This window comes from Parasteatoda tepidariorum, chromosome 10 (genome assembly GCF_043381705.1).
Source record: "Parasteatoda tepidariorum isolate YZ-2023 chromosome 10, CAS_Ptep_4.0, whole genome shotgun sequence".
Classification (NCBI taxonomy): Eukaryota; Metazoa; Arthropoda; class Arachnida; order Araneae; family Theridiidae; genus Parasteatoda; species Parasteatoda tepidariorum.
In genome coordinates, this window is record NC_092213.1 from 21,910,391 (window position 1) to 21,915,675 (window position 5,285).

The 5,285-nt window shown below is 29.5% G+C and overlaps 1 long non-coding RNA gene across 1 annotated transcript in view; it reads right to left on the reverse strand.

Annotated features, from left to right (window-relative positions):
* The window catches only part of LOC122272398 (uncharacterized), a 25,338-nt gene extending 20,130 nt beyond the window's left edge, over window positions 1-5,208 (reverse strand). Inside the window, exon 1 of the long non-coding RNA XR_011637928.1 lies at window positions 4,693-5,208. This is a non-coding gene — a long non-coding RNA (uncharacterized lncRNA). The remainder of the gene's footprint in view (window positions 1-4,692) is intronic.
* Window positions 5,209-5,285: the final 77 nt, after the last annotated feature.

The following is a 5,285-nucleotide window of genomic DNA, read 5'->3' on the forward strand; positions in this document are numbered from 1 at the left end:
ATAGAATTAAAAAAATACTTTACTTACGGTTCATCACATTTTAACCATTTGTCCTTGTTTTAACCAACATCGTCTTACCTTTTTTAATAGCACGATTTTATGTATGAAGGATTTGTTAGATGATATTCATCATCCTAACATTTTCGCATTTCTGCGAGCTATTGGTATTTTATATTGTATATAACTGTTTTATCTGATTTTATTCACTCTTATTTCCTACCCATGAACCGTTTTACCTTTCCTGTGTATTTTATAGAATTACGCTTTTATTGATTTTATGAACTTTTAAAAATACGTGTCTTGAGATAAACAATTTTATTCTTTTTTTTATTTTTTTATTTTATGACAATGAAACTATTGTGTGCAATTTACCATTAGATCTAACTCAACAAATTGTTTGGCGCAGCATATCCTCCTTTGGATCTTGTGCCATAAAACTTCTACATTCAATCAATCAACCTTATTCAAGTGTTTTAAGGCAAAATCATTGGTATTGATCTCCATTTTTCTAAGTTCATGAATCTGTTCTAAATTTAAATTATTCATTTGAAAATGCTCATCTGCAGTAGGTATCATAATGTCATTTTCCTCAATTTTGAATACTTTGCCAATTTTAGTACCTTTTATTAATAATTATTTTTTTGTCAGTATTATTTTCAATTAGAGTTGCAAAATCTTTACTATTAATTTCATTTATAGATTCATAAATTGTATACTTAAGTTTATTACTAATAGGGGAAAATAAGATTTGTCAACAATTGCTTATATCTTGAGATACAGTTAGTTTAATTAATTTTTGGAAATTAGGCTCAATTATTATTTTCTCGGGTGCACAAGCAATATTATCTTTATCTAACTGCACATTATTACATATATTATTTTATCACACGTGGAGTATCTTCAAAAAAATTCAAATGACTCGTGCCCCATAATTAGTTTCCTATTCGGTGTATCTAAAATGATTTTGTTATTTTGGATGAAGTCGTATCCTAAGATAATTTTATATTTGTAATGCCAAGAATTTTGAGTTTCAAAGAAAGTTTCATTAAACCATTTAGTATTGATTTTAAATTTGGATGAAATAGCTGACAAGTAAGGTATAGTGTTGTTATCCAGAGTATGTATTCTTACTGATCGAGATAAATAATTATCTTTAGTCTTTTCTTTTATTTCATTTACAGTTACAGGATCTATTAAACTCAAATTAGCACCAGTGTCTAATAAGGCGGGTATTAATTCTCCAAATTTTAACATTATGATAGGAAGAGCATCCGAAGTGTCATTATCATTACATGTCATAACATGCTTATTTCCTATTTCTACTTCATTTATTTCTTTTAATTTATCATTGTTTTGATTCATTTTATTTCTAATTATCTGACTACTATTTAAATTATGATTAGAATTTGTCACTTCCTGATTTTTTTTATCATCATTATCTAAATTAAAATTTTTATGCTTGATATTACTATTAACAAATATCCTACTTTTATATTTTTTGTCATTATGTTTTGTTTTGACATTTTGTCTATAGATTTCCCTCTTTTTCATTTGACTTTAACTCATTTGATTTCTCATTGGTTCTTGTAAACCCTGTATCCTTCCACCTGTTACAAGAACCAGCGATCAGTTTAAATTATTCTGTCACCTATCTCTGCTGTTGTAACCTCTATGTCTAAAGTTCCTATTAAAACCTCGCCTGAAATTGCTACGACTCCTATCATAAGGTGTTGCTCTATTGCTGTTATTCCCACTTTTGCCTGGATAGTACCAGCAGTCGGTAGTCAAGTGATTTTTGTTGCAAATATGGCAACTTATTTTGGGTTGAACAAAGTTTCTATTTCCTGAGATATTGTTTACAGCCTTGTTTTTAGTTAAATCCTCAATTTTTTGTGTTAATTCCTCTATCCTGCGATTGCTTTCCATTTGATTTTTTAATAACATTTCTACATCTATTGTTTTAGTTACATTAGTCACGTGATTTTCACTAATTGCTAGTGCATTCTCCACATCCCTTGCTATTTTGCCTATATCCTCAAATCTTGTGGCTCCCCTTTTCATGACTTCAAGTCGAATATCGGGTCTCATACTGTTTAACAATTTTTGAGCCTTCATTTTTTAGCCAAATTTAAAGTTTCCTCACTACTTTTATTATTTATTTCTAAGTACTCGTTTGTCGTCTTATCGACCTCTTCTATTAAATGTTTTATACTTTGATTTGGACCTTGCATGAGTGTGTTAAATTTGTTCTGAAGCTGCGTATAGTTTGGTTTTTTTAGGAATTTATCTTTAAGTATTTTTACTATTTTTTCAAATTCATTTGTATCTTCAGTAGTAGCTTCACTTACAATTCTTAAGTCCTCTCCTGCTAAATTGAGTTTAAGAATTAGGCATTTTTTAGTCTCATCCCATTTTTCTAAAATGGCAATTTGCTTTAAATTAAAAAAATTTAAATTTTCCTCTTTACTACCCCTGAAAGTTTGCAGCGAATTCGCTAAGGAATATGCAGATTTAGCCACAGTGTATTTCAAAATCACAGAAAATTTACCGAATTAATAGCTACCTTAAAATATCATCAATATATCAACAATCAATAAATAGCATACAGTTATGAAAATCCTACTGATATACCAAAAAAATATACCCATATAACTACTCATTACTTGAAAATACATATAAAATACACTGTTTATTATATTACCAAAATTTTTAGTTTTCCATTTGATGACATTTTATTTTCATTCTAAATTATGTAACAAGTGTTGAAAAATAGGGGCCAGCTTACTAAGTATAAGATATTGAAGACATCTATTACTACTCAAGAATTCACTTCATGGAAAAGGTACAACTATATTTATTGAATATAAATCTTTAAATATAAAGTTAGAAAAACTACATTCAAATAAACTAAACATAACTCTTTAACATCACATAGCTCTTTCTAAACATAACATAAGAGAAGAAACATCCTCTAACCAAAGCAAAGATATAACTAACTAAAGCCAGAAACACCCACTTCCTTCTAGCTGAGATAACAGGAAGTGACCCGACTTCCCCTAGGAAGTGACCCAACTTCCCACAGGAAGTGACACAGCCAAGAGGAAAATACTGTTTACATTTCTATTTGTTTACATTTTCCCCAACAACAAGAATGTTATTACCTAGCATACATATACAGATTTACAAAATGTCTTATCAAAATATTGATTAATACTAATTAAAATTATATGTACTTCAATAAAATATAAATTAAATGATATATGCAGACTTAAATTATGTATCAAAAAAGATATATATTGCATTAAAATATATAAATGATAAATAACATCAAGATGATCAATATAATAATTATTAAAACCAAATAGTATAAATTCGTATATCCAATAGGTATATGTGAGCATTAAAATATCACCATATTCAATCAAATAGTTCAAAAGTTTTGTGTATATATGAGTATAAACATTTTATAATACTTTCATTTACCAGAATTCATTCTGTATTAAAATCAAATCATTTCTTCATATTGATATTTTTGTCAAAATATTTTTTACCTTATATATAATGAATTTTAAATCAGTTTAAATATTACTAGGAGGCTTCGCTCCCTGCTCGCTAGCGCTCGCCAACCCCGAAACTGCTTTCACAGTTCATTTCGGATTGCTTCGCAATCCGATGCTCGCTTTGCTCGCTCATTGGATACGTTCTTAATGTCTAGCTTTTGTATACTCTTTTGAACACTGAAGTTCCGAAAACTTTTCACTGTAGAAAATTCTAAACCTGTGCATTTCAATATTAATCTGAAATTGCAAACAGTTCACATATTTTTCTTATTCACACTATTCTATTGTTGAGAAAAGTAACTGTTGTAAGTTTTGTTTTAAAGTCTTTCACACCAGAGGGCTAAAACCACGTGTTGTAAAACAATATGAAATAGTACTGAACGACGGATGTAAAGCATCTTCTTCGATGAAGATAATTTTATGAGAATTTTTTTGATAATTCGGTGAGAATTCACCCGATTAGCCATATGATGCTCACTACGTGCTCTTGCGCGCCGAAGCCTATCAATTAAAAATGAAAACTGTTGACAACGCGAGAAAAGAAATATCGGTTTTATTGGTACATACGTATTAGCGTTTTATATAATATAGATGTTGATATCACCAATAATCAAATTTTGTTTGAGAGAGAGCGAGGTACAATATTAAGATTAACTATTTTAACATATTTTTGTGCACAAGGCACTGAGTATTAAAAATTTGAAAATATTTCAGCCATGAATTAATTTTAAAGCCAAAATTTCCAGAGATTTTTCTAAAAAAAAATATTTACTCTTAACACCAGATTCGAAACCGCGCGACGGCATCATATATTAAAGTTTATGGTATTAAAGTAGATAACAGGATATTAACAATGAGAAATTAGTACAATTAAATATTAAAACTTAATCAATTTAACCGTATTATAAAAATTCTATCTTAATATAGGATACAATCATCCTAATCAACCTAACAATTAACTTGATTAATCTTACTACCACACGTGGTGGTTAAACCTAAAATATTTAGTGATAGTAGAAAGCTATAGGATATCTCTGGAAATAAAAAATCATTAAATTTAGATAATACTCAAATAGGCTGAAATGAAAGACAAACATAAATCTAAGAAAACGACAAATGAAGAATAACTTACAAATATTTATTCCAACATCATCATCCTCAAAATCACACGCACATTAAAAAATTATATATCGAGAAATAGAAGAACTTATGCACTCATAATAGATTACTCATTTTGATTTACTAATCAGATAACTAGAATTGAGGATCAATAAGGATCCTGAATAGTATTTCAATTCCTTTGTCCTTTTTCACCACCATCTCAAAGAGAACAACGGCAGGCCGAAGCCTCCGCTACTCACCGAATCAGACCATCATTTGCCATCTCAAATTACTTGCAAGGGACGCTTCACACTGTCGTTGCCATCACACTGAAGGATGAAAAATACTTCCTTCCCCAATTCTCAATGTAGGTGTCTCTGTCCTCTCGAGTTGGAATTCGGCTTCTGCCTAGAATTCTGACCCGAAGTCTTTGAAATCTGAAGTCTTTTTTTTGATTGTCACTTTCAAATAATTTACTTTTTGATTTGCAGTTGGCTGTAGACCATGGAGTGTGAAAAGTTCAAAGTCTTATCAGTAAAAAATAAGAACAAATTGTACAGTCCGCAAAAAAAAAAACGAATCACCCTGAATAACTTTTGTTCTAATGAGAGAAAAGGAGACACA